Source organism: Aedes aegypti, chromosome 3, assembly GCF_002204515.2.
Source record: "Aedes aegypti strain LVP_AGWG chromosome 3, AaegL5.0 Primary Assembly, whole genome shotgun sequence".
Classification (NCBI taxonomy): Eukaryota; Metazoa; Arthropoda; class Insecta; order Diptera; family Culicidae; genus Aedes; species Aedes aegypti.
In genome coordinates, this window is record NC_035109.1 from 209,316,403 (window position 1) to 209,334,946 (window position 18,544).

Genomic DNA, 18,544 nt, shown 5'->3' on the forward strand with positions numbered 1-18,544 from the left:
AGACTTTGGTAGTTGCTATTGTTGAATATTCCGATGTAATCATTACACTCGCTGCCTTGAACCTCAATACCTGTGCAATCAGTACCATTCAGATGATCGTCGTTTCCCATAACGCTTGTAGATCACCTTTACGTAATGCGGTAAGATCTACCGGGCAGCAGGGACGAAAGTGGACCTGGACTAACGGACCTCCCTACGACCTCTACGAGTTCTAGTGTTGTCCAGGATGCGGAGGATTGGTTGTTCCAACTCGGCGGGGGTAGGCTCAGATCCCATTACTTGAGTTGGGCCGATGCGGCTCTGAACATAGTACCCCAGAAAGGACTATGTCAACCCTAGCATGGCGTCCACGCTTGTATAGATAGCCATGGGATCACAAAGGCGACTATTCCAGCGGAATAGCGGTTCTTAGGGGGCCCATAAACAAAAGCATAAACACTGTGACTACAGCAAACACTGGTTGCTTCAGTGTAACATATGAGGTGATTGATGGTCCGGGACTAATCAAGGCCATCGATCGCAATAAAGGAGTACCTTGAAGCCGTTGATCCATGTAGTTTATTCGAAGTGTAATAAATCGAAAAATCATTCATTGTCTGAAAGAAGCCTAAGCAACAGGTACGGTTGAGGTACGCTAAAGCATTTAGATTACGGATTACCTATGCGCCGAAGCTAGGTAATCAGCCATAAAAGCTCATAAGCTCTGAATCGACCATGAAGGAGTTCTCCGGTCAAGTAATTGTTCATTGTATTTTTTGTTAGTGCCAAGTCCAAAGTTCAAGCTAGGCGTTTTGGGTTGTGCGTTCCCTAAAATAGATCGGCAGGTAATGGGCTCATTGGGCTTGTTTCGTTAAGGTGAAACTCCTTTGAATCCACTAATAACTGTATAAAAGTAGTGGTACACAAAAACTATTCTCCTATTTGTTGGTAATAGTAAAATTATAATTGATAAGACGTTGTTGCCAGTAATCACTACTTCAAGTTGAGTCTTTTCCCCTTCGCCTAATTAAGATTGCTTGATGTCATACGTAACCATCAACGTATCTGACAGCCCTTCAAGCGAGCAGCCGGCGTAAAATTAGAAAAATAAAAAAAGCGAAATGCTGTGATTAAGTGATTGTTTTTAGCACGGTTTGGTGAAATGTTAAGTTGTTTTCATCAAAAATCAAACAGAAATTGTTCTTTTATTAACAAGTAGTAAAAGTAAACTGTGTTGGAGGTTCTACGTTTAGCGAAAGTGGTAAAATTCGACGAAAAGTGTTCTTCGTTCGTAGGCGGATAAGTGTAAACAATTGTAGCTAAGTTTAACGTCCGTGTTGAAAATTAGCACGGTTCATGAAATTTCTACCAGCTACTAGTGTTAAACCTACGGAAATCGTAAGGTAATAGTGTTCTGATGTCTCGTTAGCAATTTGGGAGTGAACTTAGTGTAGGTAAGTGAAATATTTTGAGAAATAATGTGGACTTCCGGAAATGTGTTTGTATATGTGAGGAATCCATTTTCACTGCCATGACAGGGATTCCTTCCCATATGTCCTTAAGAATACCGTGCATGCGCTAATTGTCCTAGAATTTCCCGCGGCTAATGTCTTGTCTACCAGCGACACTTCTCTGCCGTTCGAGTCGGAAAGATACTGGCCATCCAAACTTGCCAAAAGAAACGGTCTGCCAACACGTCGTTTCAGGCCGCAACCGTGGTCGTCAATGCTGCTTTGCTCTTGTCCAAAGTTGATCAGAGAAGCTTTCTCGTGTTATTTTGTATGGAGAAAGGCATCTAACTTCATATTGCTCGTAAATGAAAGCATTAAAAAAAATTTTTTTTTGGTAGGCGTGATAGGCATCATCATTACGTACAGCCGGTACCAAATATTTTTTCAAAAAAAGTTCCCAATTTTGAGAAATAATTTGTTAGATGCATTTCGCCATACAAATATTTTTTGCGTTACCTTTTAGCGATTTTTGTGCATAGACACTAGCGCATGTGCGTTACTGTGCGGTGAGTAGCGAATCAGGCCATGCATGTAACCCATTACCACTGCACAGTGGACTTTTTTTTTTGCAAAAAAATGTATTTAAATTCAATATCTCTCGATGCCGCTGGAATACAATCGATCTTTTCTCCACAAAAGAAAGATTTGTTCATGGGAAAATTGATATTGCGGTAAGTGTTTACTGCACTTTTTTTTAGTACGGTTTCGACCAATTAAAGGTCATTTATGTTTAAATAGGATAAAATGACCTTTAATAGGTCAAAACCGTACAAAAAATACCGTACTGTAAAAGCTTACCCCATTATCGCTATGCCCCCGAAAAATTTTTTTTTTTGCGGTAAAAAGTGCGAATCAGCGGAAACCAGAGATATTGAATTATGAATATATCATTTCCATATAAAATAGGTAAAATGACCTTTAATAGATCAAAACCGTACGAAAAAATAACGTTCAGTGAATAGGGGGGCATGGGGCAAGAGCGACACCCGGAGCAATAGTGCCACCTCTAATTTCATGTAGTTCAAATCAATTTTTTTATGTTAAACTCAGGATAAGAATAAATTGAGTACTAATTGAGGGTTGTGTAAATATTACAGTTCAAAATGTTTAGTACAAAAAATTAGAGAAATGTCTTTGACTCACCAACGTTAAAAATGCTAAATATTATAAGAATGTAAGACTGGAAAACAAGGTTTGACTCCCAATAAATACAGAATATACTGATTTTTCCGCACAGTATTGATGATTTTCAATTGTTTATTATAGCTGTGAGGAAATTTTTTCGAAAAAGTCCTTTTGACATTATGTTTTACACATATAAAAACAGTATGTCTTATGGGGCAAGAGGGACACCGCAATTTTCTCATATAAAATCAAATAAACTTTTATTTTTCCTTGTTTAATATTGCATTAAATCAATGTTTCCTACTAAATAAAATCAAAATAAACCATTTTGGACATTCAAAATGTTTTATGAAAATTTTTACTATTTTTGTTACAGTCAAATAAGATGAGAACTAAATTAATTTCGTAAAATTACTTTTTAACTATAAGTCAACTTTTATCCCTCAGTTTTTATCTTTACTTACTCTAGAATTTATCGTTTAGGCGGGGAAATAATAATATACACAATTTGTGTAATTTTGCTTTGGTGGTCTTCTTGCCCCATACGAGTGGCACTCTTGCCCCGTGCCTCGTTTAAAAACCTAATAAGAAGGAACATTTTCAAAAATCTCAAATCATCATGTGTTTCTTATATTTTTGACATCTATCGATAACATCATTTAGAACAAGAGGTGAGCTTGCCCCTACACTGGAATAATCTTCAAAAATTGTGCTAATTAACCATGATTTGAACCTATATATCTTAAGGTGTCCTTTTTGAGCTTAATCAAATAATTCCTTGGCATTTGTGATGGGATGTTCACGTTCTTTAGCTAGACTAGCCCTTGTAGCCCGAAGTATATTGACAGCTATAGAAGGTATGCTATTCACCTGAGACGAGACTCGCGAAGACGGTCTTCTTTTTCTGTGATTGCTGAGTTTTTTTCTTATTCCACTTCGTGTTTATATCAATTATGCGCATGCTGTTCAAATCCTCACATGAACCTCTCAGCAAAAAATGATTGAGTTTGCATCACATCGAATCGTAAGTAGCCGTTTGAGTGAAATTTCATGTCAGCAAACGTAGCAGTCATTAGAAATAATTGATCTTCTGCTCAGATTTATCAGCAACTTTGGAAAAAACTGCTCCGCTGACTGAGGCTTTTAATAACAGTTTACTTTGAACACAATACTTTTCACTTTTTCAGCCATAAAAACGGTGGGCTGCATTTGACGTTTCGTGAGAGGGGAATCTGGGCTGCATATGACGTTGATATTTTTCCTCTTCGCGAGTCTCTCTCAGCTATTCACGACTGTGCATTAGTATTAGTAGATAGTTATGAACTTTTTCTGGATTTGCATAGCGTTTGTTATATTTTAATGCAATTTAAGTAAATTTAGGTATTTAGGATAACAAAATATCGATGGCTTAGCAGAATAATTTGTAACGTATACGATTGGAAGGTTTTTCAATGCATTTGTTCTATTTATGATGAGTATTTTCCATGTTTCTCATCAAACCCATTACCTCCCTCAGAAATAACTAGCCGTGCAATTTGTTTTTTATTTTACATACAAGAATATATTTACTAAATGTACATAGAAAGGCCTTATTGTACGGAATGCAGGAATTGAATTCGATATAATTTCTGAAATTTGACCGAATGTCTAGTTCACATAAGGGGCCCAAATACAGAGAAGTGGGACTGACATTGAAGTCGGTTTTGAGTTGAGTATACTGAAAAGTTTAAAGCTGTACAAAAGTGTTTTTGGAAGATTTTCGATAGACCCTTTCGATATTTTAGATAGGTATAATAAAATAAATAACACAAGGTGCATTTGCTTGTTGTTTATTGTTCAGTGTAATTTAACTTTCGATAGTTGTCAGGATTTTCTTTATTTTCTTCCGCTATGGTCCTGCTATCTGATTCTCAGAAGTGCTTGGAACAAACGAAAAGATTCGTGGTATTTGTTTTCAAGTTTTAGCCCAAAAATGTTAGCCATCGGTTTCTCTGCACATTGATCGTTGGAAATCTATGGAACGTAACCGGTTTACATGGTTCTGCGTTAGGGTTTCTTCGAATATAATTTGCTCCTGCATGTCGGAACATGACAATTCGACATTTTGATGGTAAAATTTAAGCAACGTTATAAATTATTAATAAAGATTTAAATCTGTAGACTCAATGGCATTTCAATTTACATAATGACAGCTCGTCCCGTAGTAACATTTGCCGTGCAATGATTCAAAAGCGATTTCCATACTAACTTCAAATGTATTTTAAAAGTAGTTCCAGGGCACGGAAGAATATGAAATTTTGGATTCTGGCTCAATTTTTAACGTAGAATCATGATATGTAAAAACCTGGATACCCCTAAACAATCCGATTGAATAAATTGAATTTATATTCCGATTTCAGTACGAATCTGAAGAATTTTCATAACTATTTTATCTGTGTGAGTATATTCGTGTAAGATAAACAAAAATGCAGCGTACCTTTAGTAGCTGTCAAAATACGTTGCTTGTAGCCATGCGTTTTATTGTTCCCCGTAATGCATCGCAGGGCCCTTTGCCATGCGATGTTGCGAAAAAATGCCATTCAACATCTATATCATAGTTTTTCTTAAATTGGCAAAGACTAGAAAAGTTCTTTCTATTTTTATATTGTGATGCAGCTCCATCGGACATGAAATAAATTTTGTTCAAATTTAAGTGCTTTTCTTGGCGTATAAAATTAATCATTTTTGAGATAAATAAGTTAACGGATATAGAATCATGCCGCAAATCTTCGGAAATTACTACAAAGCTTAAATGATTGAGCATGCAATTTTCCTTAAAATAAATCTCAAATGGATGAATAGTTGCTTGCTGCGCATTCCAATGATGACTTTGAACTTCATCCTGAAGTACAAAAGTGTAATTTTCTGAAAAATCACATATAGCTACAAATTCTCTTTCCTACAAGTTATTTTTTTAATTTTTCAAAAATGTAGACTGCTCTTTTTTAATTAAATCATGTGGTATCAATTTTTCTAACTTTGAATGAAATAGGAAACAAACTCCTCCTTCTGCTTTGTGAACGTCTCTATCGCATCTATCAGTTGTGACCCATTGTTCAAAAATAATTTCATCAACAAATTTTCCATCCATTTCTTCTAATAACTTTTTTTCTAAGGAAGTTGTGTGAATGCAATTTTCACATCGGCGTAAAAAACAATCTACTGTTGCATTTTCACATGTCAAACTATCTGTAAACACTTTTACTTCATTAGATAAACCGTATTTTTTAAGCTGTAGGTTATGGGATTCACATTTTCGTGAATGGTACGTACACAAACGTTGTAAGTTCCCGAGCTAGTTAAGAGTTTACAGTTTTTAGGCCGAAGTTTATTTCGCCTCATGCCATGAAAAATAACCAAATCAATATTTTTTCAAACATTTTTCTCCATCCAAGGTCAATTGGGAGTACACCTGGCCACGTGGACCCGCGATCGCACGTGGACCAGCGAACGAACCGCTGCATCTATCAACACGACACACCAGGAACGCAGAACCATCACCCAATCAACAGCAAAACCAGCGAGGAACCCCACCGCAGCCCTCGCATGTAATCAATGGATCATAGCAGCCGTTTTGGTTATTTTAACCCCTCTACCGGCAGTTTCATTTTTACCGCTAAAAAATATTCAAATCGCGATAACTTTTTTATTTCTCGATATTATTCACAACTTTTGCACTAGATCTCAAAAAAATAAAATTTGTACTATACAATGCCAGGTAATAAGGAGCTACTTTGAAAAAATCATACAAATCAGTTCAGTATTCTAGCTAGAAATCTTAAAATTACGATATGTGGTTTTTTTAGAGTTTTCAAGATCTTTATTTGTTCAGCGTGATACCAGAAACATATATGGTCATTGCTCAAAGACGGCTGCACCAAATTGCTTCATTTTTTCACAACATACTCTAATTAATGTATCATTCCGAGGAGTGAATATCCTGAACAATAAAAGTTCTGTTTAAGAATACGATACTATCCATATCGTATTCTTGAACTAGAAGAGATTTTTGAGAACATGTGCAAAAATGGTGCCAAAATATCGAGAAACAAAAAAGTTATCGCGATTTGAATATGTTTTAGTGGTGAAAAATGAAGCTGCCGGTAGAGGGGTTGAAATAACCAAAACGGCTGATATGGAAAGCATAGATAGCGCCACCGTAGCCTTGTGTGTTTGACAGAACAGCAATGCTGTCACAATGTTAAATCCCATATACAGTGGCGCCTTTGTTTTGATGCGGTGAGCACTGACAAAAACTACCTTCAATGATCCATTGGTGAGTTGATTCCTTTTTGCATCGCTCTTTTTTGTGGAGTGGGGCGTTCAGTGAGGACAAGCTTGCCGCCTTTTGCTTGTTGTATCGTCGAGGGAAATCGTGAATGGCTCCAGTTAGCACGGAATAGAGCACCATTAGAAAGAAGAGAGAAAAGAAAGATAGGAAAAACGCACCAGAATAGGGCCATATACCCGACCAACCAGTCTTCATAATTCTTTATAGATCTTTGACCAACGATGGCGATCGCTAACGGTTCAAAACGAATCTATATCGATCGCTATCCAAAATCACTAACTGGTTGACCGGGTAGTAGGAGAAGGAACACATGTAGATAATACAAATCAATATACCAAAATTAGCATGGTATAATACAATTATTTGTTTAATTATTCTTTTAATATATTTTCTGTTTGTGTCAATGAATTATTTGTTTGTAGTTATTGAATAGTCCTGAGAATAACTTTGTAAAGTACGGAAATGTTGCCTCGTTACTTCGTGTGATTGAATGTTATTTGCGTGGCGCAATTTGACTGCCGTCTTGCGCATCCCCTTCGACACTGGTTGCGCCTCTAGCGAACAGTAGTGGAACCGCCAGTGATGAGACGGTAGTGTGCACCAACTGTGCATGTTGAACTATTCTAAGGTATGGGTATCGTCTTACTGCGTTCTTTGGAGGAATATTTTGGTAGTGCGACTGAGTATACTGTTGTGTAGGGTGGACTCCCTAGTTCTTGTGAAGGTTGTAGGCACACTGGCTCGATCCTCGACTTATTGGGGAATTCTAAACGGACTCGCCCTGACGAGCCTCAATCGGGCAAATTTGACCGCATTGTCTTGCGGTCTCCTAACGGAGTGGCGCTTAAGCCCCAGGATTTCTCCCCGGATCGGCCAGTGTCGGCTACAACCTCCCGAAAATGCAGGTGGCTGCTAAGCAACTCGATGTCATCAAGTTAGTTAAGAGCAAAAGCAATATCAGCAAGGACTTGAAACAAGTCTGCTGAAATTGCGTCAAAGCAGACATGCAAAGCAGGATTACGAAAAAGCCAAGGCACTACTTGGCAAGGTAGAAGACGAAAATGACACTAAGTCATGCCAGACTGAAGTGATTTCCTTCACAGGCAACGCTAATATATCAGATGATATTATTCGCTACGCGATGCGAAAGAGGGCCTTCCGAGGATGAATACGAGGCGAAAAGACGCATGGTCGCTATGGGAAAAGTGACCTACGCAGCCATCCTCCAAAGCGGAAAAGCTGGTACGAGCCGAGCTCTGTGATCAAGAGGATATGGCAATAGTGAAGAATCCAACATCACGTATAAGGCCAAGAAAGCCAAGAAAAAAGAGTCACGGGATAGTCCGAACATGGCAGTGCTTACACAACAACCAACGAAGACAAAGTCTTAAAGAAAGATACCAAGTAAAAGGGTGCAGTTTATGAGCAACTAGCACAAGAAGTACTTGACGATGAGGTTAATGTGAGATCCCTGACTGTAGAAGCGACTCTACAGAATAAAAATTTGGACGAGGTCACCGCTGCAGCGGTGGTCTCAGCTACCCATAAAGAGCAGTGTGACATCGACGTACCTAGTAAGGTCATCCACCTTAGTAAAGGGCACCCAGGTGGCGATGATAAGGCTGCCGGTTACAGAGGGCAACAAAGCGAAGAACATGGGCATATTCAAGGTAGGTTGGTTGTTTGCCGACTGAGCATACAACAGCCTCCTGAAGTTTGCTCCAAGTGCTTCGGGAAGCCAATGCAATGATCCCGACATAAGTAAGCTGTGTAGAAAATGCGGCACCGAAGACCATAGGACAAGCAATTGTAAGCAAATCGCTAAGTGCCTAATATGTGTCGACAGAGCAGAAAACGGACACTTAACGGGTGTACCCAAATATCCGGGCACCCCAAGGTGGTCGATTGAGGAGTTTTCCCATATGGTCGACAGGATGATAATCGAACAAGCAAATCGGCAGCCAGTAGTGATAGCCGGTGACTTTAAGTGGAGTGGGGTAGCCACTGCACCAACCAAAGAGGCCAACTATTGTTGGGATTCCTGTTCGCGTTAAATGTAGAGCTGGTAAAAGTGGGCACATTCCGCAGAAATTATGCAAAATCAATTATCGAAGTGACGTTCTGAAGTCCTAGCGTAATAGGAACTATGAGCTGGTGCGTTGATGACGGTTATCAACAAAGTACATGATGATAATAAATCTTCGAGCTATATAAGTAGATCAAAAACCGAATTTAGTACTTTATCATTTAATTACACTAGAGTTTATCGTAGACTAGAGTCCATCTTTCGAGGTTTCTTATCTGAGTAAATTACAGTCACTCGTTCATTTGCTTGGAGAGTCGAAAACGTTTTGGAAGTGTGCTATTGAAAATAACCGCGGTGTAAGAGGTGCTGAAGTTTAATGATCTGAAATATTTTGAAGTGCATACCCTCCGTGTTTCATTGCAGTAATCTGTTAGTAGAATTGGAGCAGAAAGTTTCGAAAAACTGTTTGTGCTAAGAAAAGCCAAACCAGAAAGGTAATGTAATCATGTGTGTGTGTGTGTCATGTTCGTTGTCTAAACCCCGTTCTCGTACAGCCGTACGGTGGCTCTATGTGTGCGGCTCCATTTCGCACTGCTGGGTGACCATCGACAACACCATCAGCGAGTATCATACAATACCACTAATCGTATCTCCACCAACCACGTGAACCGTCCATCAACCCAAGTATTCAGTAGCTGATCCCACCGCAAAAGTCTATCGCAACAAAAATATAACAGGTCGGTAAGTAAGAAAGAGCTCTATTTTCCCATATTGCCCGTGTGGTACCTCTCAAGAAATTTATTTCAGAGATTTCTATATGGATTTCTTTACTAGTTAGAATGAGTATTAATTCTAGAAATTTATCAAGAGAATCCTTTAAGACTTCCTCATGGTTTCAGAAGTTCCTTCATAGATCGTTGCATGGGTACTCTGTTCTACGAATTGATCAGGTATTTTTTCAAAGGCTTAATCAGGAGTGAATATGTTGCTTCAAAGATTTCATTGAATAATTTCATATGTTTTAATTCCTGTAGAAATTCCCAGAGAAAGCCCTGAAAGAGTCCTGAGTAATGTCACATACGGGTTATTTTTGAAAGTAGATAATTTGGGGTTCTAGATTCAATTATTTTATAAAATGTTAAACATAGGGTAACCAATATATTTTGGACCCCGTGGGCCAATTTCCTGCAAATTTCTCGGTTTAAATCGGAAGACCAACACAATTCACATGCCATTTGGAAAGATAGGACTATTCCGCACTTGCATCAACCGTTTGTACATAGAAAATGTGTTTATATTATCTGAAATTAACGTAAAAACGTAGAATTTCTTCGGTTTCTCATTATCAATCTATTGATTAGACTATGGGCAAGTATGTTATACAACCAGTGTCGTGGACTTTGTCGCCAAACGATAAAAAAATCCGGGTGTCCAAAATATATACTTTGAGGGTTCGAAATGTATTGATGTGTCTAAAATAATAAAAAAAAACAGTGCTTCACAATTCAATTACTTTCGACGTTTTTTGGATCCTACATGACCGTATGGGCTTTTTTATGTCGTAGAGGAAGTTTTTCTCTACATTTTGACATCTTCTTTGACTTGGTTACGCTGCGCAATTAATTTATTGGGACAAAAAACTAAAATCACTTCCTTAGGGGGTCCAAAATACGACCGTTACCCTAATCTGTATTTAAATAAATGTTGGAAACCGCATCCAAGTTCCGTAAAACGGGGTAATTTTGATAATGCGGGTAACTTTGATAGTGCGAGACGCACAACATACTAAATGAAATAACAAAGTATCTGTTAATCAGTTAAGCAAAACGAATGCAAAAGTAAAGAATATTAGAACGACACTTCATGTTAAAGCTATTTTCGTTGAAATCAAGTACATTTGAGAATTTATATGCAAATATTAAAAATTTATAATATTACAGCATTTTTGAAACGCTTACAAACAATCTGTTCTACGATCACTTCTTGATGAAGTCATAATGAATTCGTCGCTTATCCTCGACCGCCTAGTTGTAGTAGAACATGAATTCAGTCTCAAATCTCTTAGCGAAAACCATTTTTACAAACTGGGACCATTTTTGTAAATTAAGTCAGAAGTTTCCAAATAGCGTAAAACGCCTAGAGGTTTGCAACGCCCTATAAATGTCCGTAATGCTTTCAATTTTGTTCGATTTATACTCCATTATCAAAGTACAGTCACCCACAGTTATGGATCAACTAAGGATCATTTTTCAGAACAAAATATGATTGAAAAATATGGTAACGCTGTACAAAAAAAAAATTACCTCCCTCGCCCTGCAGATTATAGTTGTTTTTGAGAATACACCTCAAAATTCCTGGTTATTGACGAAAAAGTGTCGATTTCAATAAAAATTTCAAACGATGTCCACCCTACAGATGTGGATCAGTGGGAGAGGAGGATCCCTATTATGGATCAAATCGACTCGTATTATGGATCAAAACACTATAACAGCAATTTATCTGCGAGGTAAACGAATGGAGTGCTACTGAAAGCATACGTTTCGGCGTTTGTTTCGGAATCGTCTTATCTTTGATTCATAACTGTGGTATGGTTTTCAATACCCCACAGTTATGAATCAACGCTTTTGGGAATACGTTTGACATTTTATTTCCTACGGACGGAAGAAATATGCTTAAGCATTTTATAATTGATTGCGATGCTGTACAGATGTACCGTAATTTCGGGTGAAATTGATCATTTTTCACGGTTTTTCTAGTCTGTTTTCTATAATGTTGACAATGCCAAACAACTAAATGCAGGAAATAAGTACGAAGGTGAGCCTCAGCGACTCATGTAGCGAAATTTCCTAACAAATGTCATTTTAGTGTTAACAAATATCTGTAAAATAAAAAATCAGGGGATCTCATTTCGGGGTGAAATTGATCACTTGTCAATGCCATTATTGTTAGTTTTCAAAACAACTCCACATGATAAATTTGAGCTCTTTGTATCCGAATATGCTTGTCAAATTTTTAACAATGCAATATTTATATAAATAACGAACAGTTAAATTTCAATAATTACGCGGAAAACGCCTAAATGTATGCAGTTTCCTAAGGAATTCAATGATATCTAACATAAATTCAATTATTTCGACAATATGAGCTATTTGGTATGAGTTTTGATAATGAAATCTGGTTTAGGAATATATCTCAAGCATCCTCACAAACTTTCAGGTTTATACCATATTCAAATCGTTGCTTAGAAATAGAAGTTCATAGGTGTTTGTCAATACTGCACCGTGCATGATTTTGAAATTTTACATTATTTTCATAGTAATAAAATTTTTTTAACGCAAAACAAGTTCACAACACATAATTCGATAATAGTTACGACAAGCAACGTTCATTTACTGCAGCTTACATTGATATTTGTGGTCCATTACGGATAAATAAAATCGTGTGATACGATGATCAATTTAACCCTTCTGATCAATTACACCCGATTTTACGGTATGTTTCACGTGGGTAAATCGTGGGTCTGCGTAATTGCAACTCTATTTTATGAGATATTCCCGTTTTAATCCAACTGTGATCCATATCTGCGTGCTATCCATAACTGTGGGGTGACTGTAACCCCAAAACAGAAAACCGATGTTCGATTATATGTAAAATTATATATCCATTCAGAATAAATATTATTTTGCAATCGATAGTTAGGATACCAGTATTTGTTTTAAAAATATAATTTATAGTTATTTTAAACAGTATGCATAAATAATAAAGTTTTCTTCGAAAAAACTATCAAAGTTATTTTGAATTGAAAGAAACATAACGTAAAATACGAATTTTATCTAAAATATTCAATGTTTTATCCAATGATTATAATTCGGAAACACAAATCGGTTGAAAATCGTCAATTGTGGATTATAACTATCCTGGACCCTAAACTATATGGGGCCCAGATAGCCGTAGCGGTAAACGCGCAGCTATTCAGCATGATCATGCTGAGGGTCGTGGGTTCGAATCCCGCTGGTCGAGGATATTTTTGTAAAGGAAATTTTCTCGATTCCCAGGGCATAGAGTATCTTCGTACATGCAAAAATGGTCAATCGTCAAAGATAGCTCTCAGTTAATAACTGTGGAAGTGCTCATAAGAACACTAATCTGAGAAGCAGGCTTTGTCCCAGTTGTTACGTAATGCCAGTAAGAAGAAGAAGAACTATCCTGGAGGCAACCCTGACGAATTGATTTAATCTTCTTTGAGTGTTACGCTGACCTATCCTTAGTGATAGCCTAAGTGTGTGTTCCTTTTTTCGAGGTCGAGGTTCGACTATGAACTCCGATAACGTTAAATGGAACGTATTGTAATGCCGTTTAAATCCAAATATGTGCCAACTTCCAGTGACGTCCATGCTCAGAGTTATTTTTGAGGGTCTTTCGTTGGCTTCGCAAAATGGGCATATTATTGTTGCCTTATACTGCCCGGGGTTGGTCAAGTACACCTTTGCTGCCATTTTATGCACTTTTTCCATCAGGTCATTTCTGTGATTTCGAAAAAGATATGATTAAAATTATACATTTAAATATGGCATATAAGGTAAAGACAAAGACGAAATAAGAACTGTAATACTAGAAGTGGTACCCAGTCTGGGCCTAACTACTATGTCTTGTCTTTGGTGTAGATGCATTGAGGCCAGACCCTAAAATATTCAAGCGCGTAAATCTGGAAAAGCAGATAGCTTTTCAAACTGAAAATTTGGTCGATTGATCACCACCAGCGAGTGATCAATTCATCAAATTTTCAACATCAACGGTTGTCTCCGTTTTCTACATTTGTGTCCTTGAGAGTTTGATGTCGATTCATGTCCACCATAATTACATCAGGGCTCGGATATGTAGGCTTATTTGTCGGCGTAAGTTATCCAAAAACCCATCTGTTCAAGGGTTCGCGACAGGATCAGGGTGTCGGGAGAGTTAGTTTTTTTTTAAAGGCCGTATGAATGAAGTAACTGAGTGGTCCCGCATAATGTGTGCTAAATCGAGCAAGCACATCACTTCTCCTGTCAAAAATTTGAAGCGCTCCGGATTTTTGGCGAACGTTCGCTTTCTCCGTCAGACATTTGGCCATGCTCCTCATGTCGTGCTCGATGTTTCCAATTCGTTCCTCTGTAAGGTTCGCCAGCGATTGGCGACACGAGCTCTGCAGCCGAAGGATATTCTTCAAATGCAGGCTTATTTGTCCGTATTTTTGTTCGAGCTGCATCCAGAACCATTCCTGTAGTAAAACAAAATTCATTGAATTATTTTGTATAACAACTAAAATTATCTTACCTCATCCATGTTTAGAACAAATATTTCAAAAACTATTCAAAATACAAACTAAAAACTGCAATATATCTAAATATGTGTATAAAAATAAGGATAAAAACAATCACGATCCAGGTCACGTTCAGATTATTAACAAACAAAAACATTTTGGTTGTCAAATCAAATCGAATGAAAAAATAAAACAAAAACAAATGACGATTAGAACGGTGCCCAGTTGTGCGGATAACTGTGCCGGGCACAGTGAGCCGAGTTTCCCACGCCATGCAATTTTCACACCAAAAAACAACAAATAGCCATAAACTTCCCAAATCTTAATCAACTTTTATAATATTTGTAGTGAAAGTCTCTTACTTGGATAGCATTCGAACCACCATGACATTTAAAAGTTTTGTTTTGAATTTAGCTAGAAATCTTGAAAAAAAAACTCTTGCCCGGGGTAACTTTGACCAGCGGGGCGACATTGATCGCAATGATCCTCCTCGTAAAAAGTTCAATTCAACATTCATCGATAAACTATTGTCAATGCATGCATGGTGATTCCTAAAGAAACTATAAGCAAAGAAACGAAATGTTCTAATTGGAATTCAAAATTTACTGTCAATGTCATTTCAATTTAGAAAGAGACTTGTCAAACACTTTTTCACACACGTTCACATAAAATAGTTAGTGTCCACGAAAATTTTGCTTCTTCTGAAGTAGCATATTTTATTAATACACGAGTGTCGGTTGCAATTTTCATGTTTTGCATCAAGTATGCTCTACTGATTACATTGGTTTTCCACACATTCAGTCAATGTTTCATTCGTTACCGAAACCTGTGTAAACTCAACACATGAAACCTGTGAACCACTTTTAGCGTGGGATTCTACATTGGCAGTGCTGCTTCTTAGATTCGGATTAGTTGCTAGCTGATTTATTTTCAATATGATCAGATTTCGCCTCTTTGTATTTTAGACTCTTTAGTGATTCCCTTCCTTCTATTCATGAGCTAATAAACATGGAGATTTTTGTAAAAATTGAGTTGCGTTCATGCGTACTTTTTTCAACTTTTGGGAACAATGATTTTCATGATTATCGATGACACGCTCAAAGAATCATGTCTCACATGAGTTCTGAAAACGATATAAGCAGAAGAAATGCAGTTATTACTAAAAATGACATCGCTGGAAACGATTCCGTTGCCAAAACTTTCATAAATATGTTCAGTTAAGCATAATTCAGAAATAACTATAAAAATGCAGAAATTCCTAAAGGAATTGCCTACGTTTAGGCGTATTTCACAATTAAAGCTGTTTTAATTTTGAAATAACTCAAAATGTAAATGGCTTGTAAGCAGTCTTCCCTTGAACCAGGTCCGTCGCACTCGGGCTCAGATTGGGTACCACTTCTAGTACTGCATTTGGTCCCTCGGTAGTGCAAAAAGTACCCAAGTTTGACAGATCGCAGTACACTTTGAACGGCATTCTAGATTACCTTATGAGCCACAAAATTTTGGGCAACTGCAAGGGACATGAAGGTCTTTAATTTGTCTTTGCTTGAACTGAACCGATGTACAACTTCGGTTTGAACCTTGTGTTGAACCGCAAACGCGCTTCGTCTCTGTACCAGTGAATCAAACCGAACCCGGTGCATGTGTACTTCGGTTCAAATAATGGCACAAAGCAGGCAGACAGGGAAAGGTTGAAATCCACGCGGATATATTTCTACGATCATATATGGAACTTCTTGGTTCAAATCGCAAGACCCTTGAGGCTAGAATGAATGTTTCATTTAAGCAGATCAACTAAGATCAATACTTTAAATAACATTTAGCGGTAACTTTATGAAAAAACAAGGATTGTGCTATATCGAACAACAAGACACGATAAGTAGAAATTGATTGCTTTCTTCTTCTTATTGGCATTAACGTCTCCACTGGGACAGAGCCGGCTTCTCAGCGTAGTGTTCTTATGAGCACTTCCACAGTTATTAACTGAGAGCTTTCTTTGCCAAATTTGCCATTCTCGCATTCGTATATCGTGTGGCAGGTACGATGATACTTTATGCCCAGGGAAGTCAAGGAAATTTCCATTACGAAAAGATCCTGGACCGACCGGGAATCGAACCCAGACACCTTCAGCATGGCTTTGCTTTGTAGTCGCGGACTCTAACCACTCGGCTAAGGAAGGCCCCTACTTGATTGCTTTAGCATATTTTAATTGATTGCGTTGCTGTACAGATTTATGGTTGACGTAGGTAAAATGTGTTTTGCGTAATTGCAGCTCTATTTGATGAGATATTTCCGATTTAATCCAATTCTGATCCATATCTGTGAGCTATCCACAACTGTGGGGTGACTACACTGATAAAAATCCACACGCTCGATCTGTGTGTTTAAAATTATGGATCGATTCATGAACGTCCATATCGATTTGCTATGATTTTCTTGCAAACTTCGTGTGTGTTACACATTAAATTCCTGTGTTTTGCTTCATGGATTGATTCATCAACCGACAACAGGGATTCCATATTTTTTCCACATAAGTTCCCGAAGCTTTCTTTTCAGATTCGTATGTGTCAACCTATGGACGCATAGATCATCACTCCAACACGGATTCAGTGTGTTTTGCTTATGGTTATCTTTTGTCATAATCATCATGTTCAAGTTGGTCGATTCATTGATTTGCGCAATGAGATTGTTATGATGAAATCCATGAGCAATGCTATCGATTTCCATGTTCAAAGCTTCTAAATTGTTTGTGATCAACCCATGGGATGCATAGTGAACTGAATTGCGGTTGGACCTCGTGTCGAACGACAGTCATCATCATGCTTCCAAAGAGAAGAAGCAAATTTTGAAGCTGAAAGTGTTAGATGAAAATTTGGGAATTCGATTTTTCTTTTATTAGTGAAGTTGACCGATATACGAGAGTTCTACCTGTCTATAAGAAAACATTGATTATAATGTATAGTTTAGTAGAAAAATCGGATTCCACTAAGAGATTTTCCTGGCTTTCAGTTTCGAAAAAAAAGGGAATATGCTTATCCCTGGCTACCCAAATTATGGATTTGCGGCGCCCCGCTTGTTGCTGGCTCACGGATTTGAAAAAAAAAATCAAGAGAGCTTGCGACAGAGGAGCCTCGGATCCATATTTTGGGGAGCAAAAGTTTTTCTACCAAATTTCTTCTTTCAGTCCCTTGACATTTATGTTCTATCACACATGACTATCTAAAGCTACTACATTCGAATTCAATAAGCAAATCAGTTGGTTTTCATGATTTAATATTTGGAAATTCATGTTTGTTTCACATGACAACCTAATGTTGATACACATGTTATTATACAGTGAAATCAATGATGAAATCCATATGGCTACCACACTCAAATCATGTGGTTTTCCTCATTGCGCAAATCTATAAGTAAAACACACGAACTTGACGTGTAGATTTTTCTCAGTGTATACCTTTGGTGCTGGCGTGAATCTTTTGTGACCGCAGCTTCTTTTTTTGTTCTGTCAAACACACAAGGCTACGGTGGCGCTATCTTTCCATAGCGGCCGTTTCGGTTATTTTAATGATCCATTGTACTTATTTCACAAATCACTGCACGTGCAGAAACTTTCAAAATGTTCAAAAGCAATATTTTGACTTGGAATTAACAGAGAAAGATTTTTGTGTGATCAGTTTGCAATATGAACATGATGTGTGTAATAATGAACGCTACAATACATGCAACCATTTACTGATCATGACAATGTTTTGAATCAAAATTGTATGGTATTCTTTTAAACTGAGGCTTCTCTATTATTGATCCCAGAGATGATTATTATGATATTCGATAGATATGACCTAGAGCCCCTTGAATAAAACCCCGTCTATAAGTGACGTAGCATTTGAGGGGGGAGGGGGGTCTTTACGGATTTGTAACGATATGTGATCAGGGGGATGGAGGGGTCCCAACTAGTGGACGTAGCATTTTAAATCATATCGGTAAAAAGAGTAACTTGAAAAAAATATCAAATCTTTTAAAACTTTTTTGTTAGACCTTATTAACTTTAGTTATTAAATAATGATTCAACTTTAAAACGCTAATATGATAGGATTTAAAATTTTCTAAGGAATGTTTAATTTTCATAATAAGTGCAATCAGACAGATTTTATAAAACTTTCAATAGTTATATGAATACTAAACCAATAATTAAATGAAACAAACTGAAGGCTTAGTCAGGTAATTACAAATCAATGCTTTATCAAATTGGATAACTTTGTTTTTTTTTTATATCA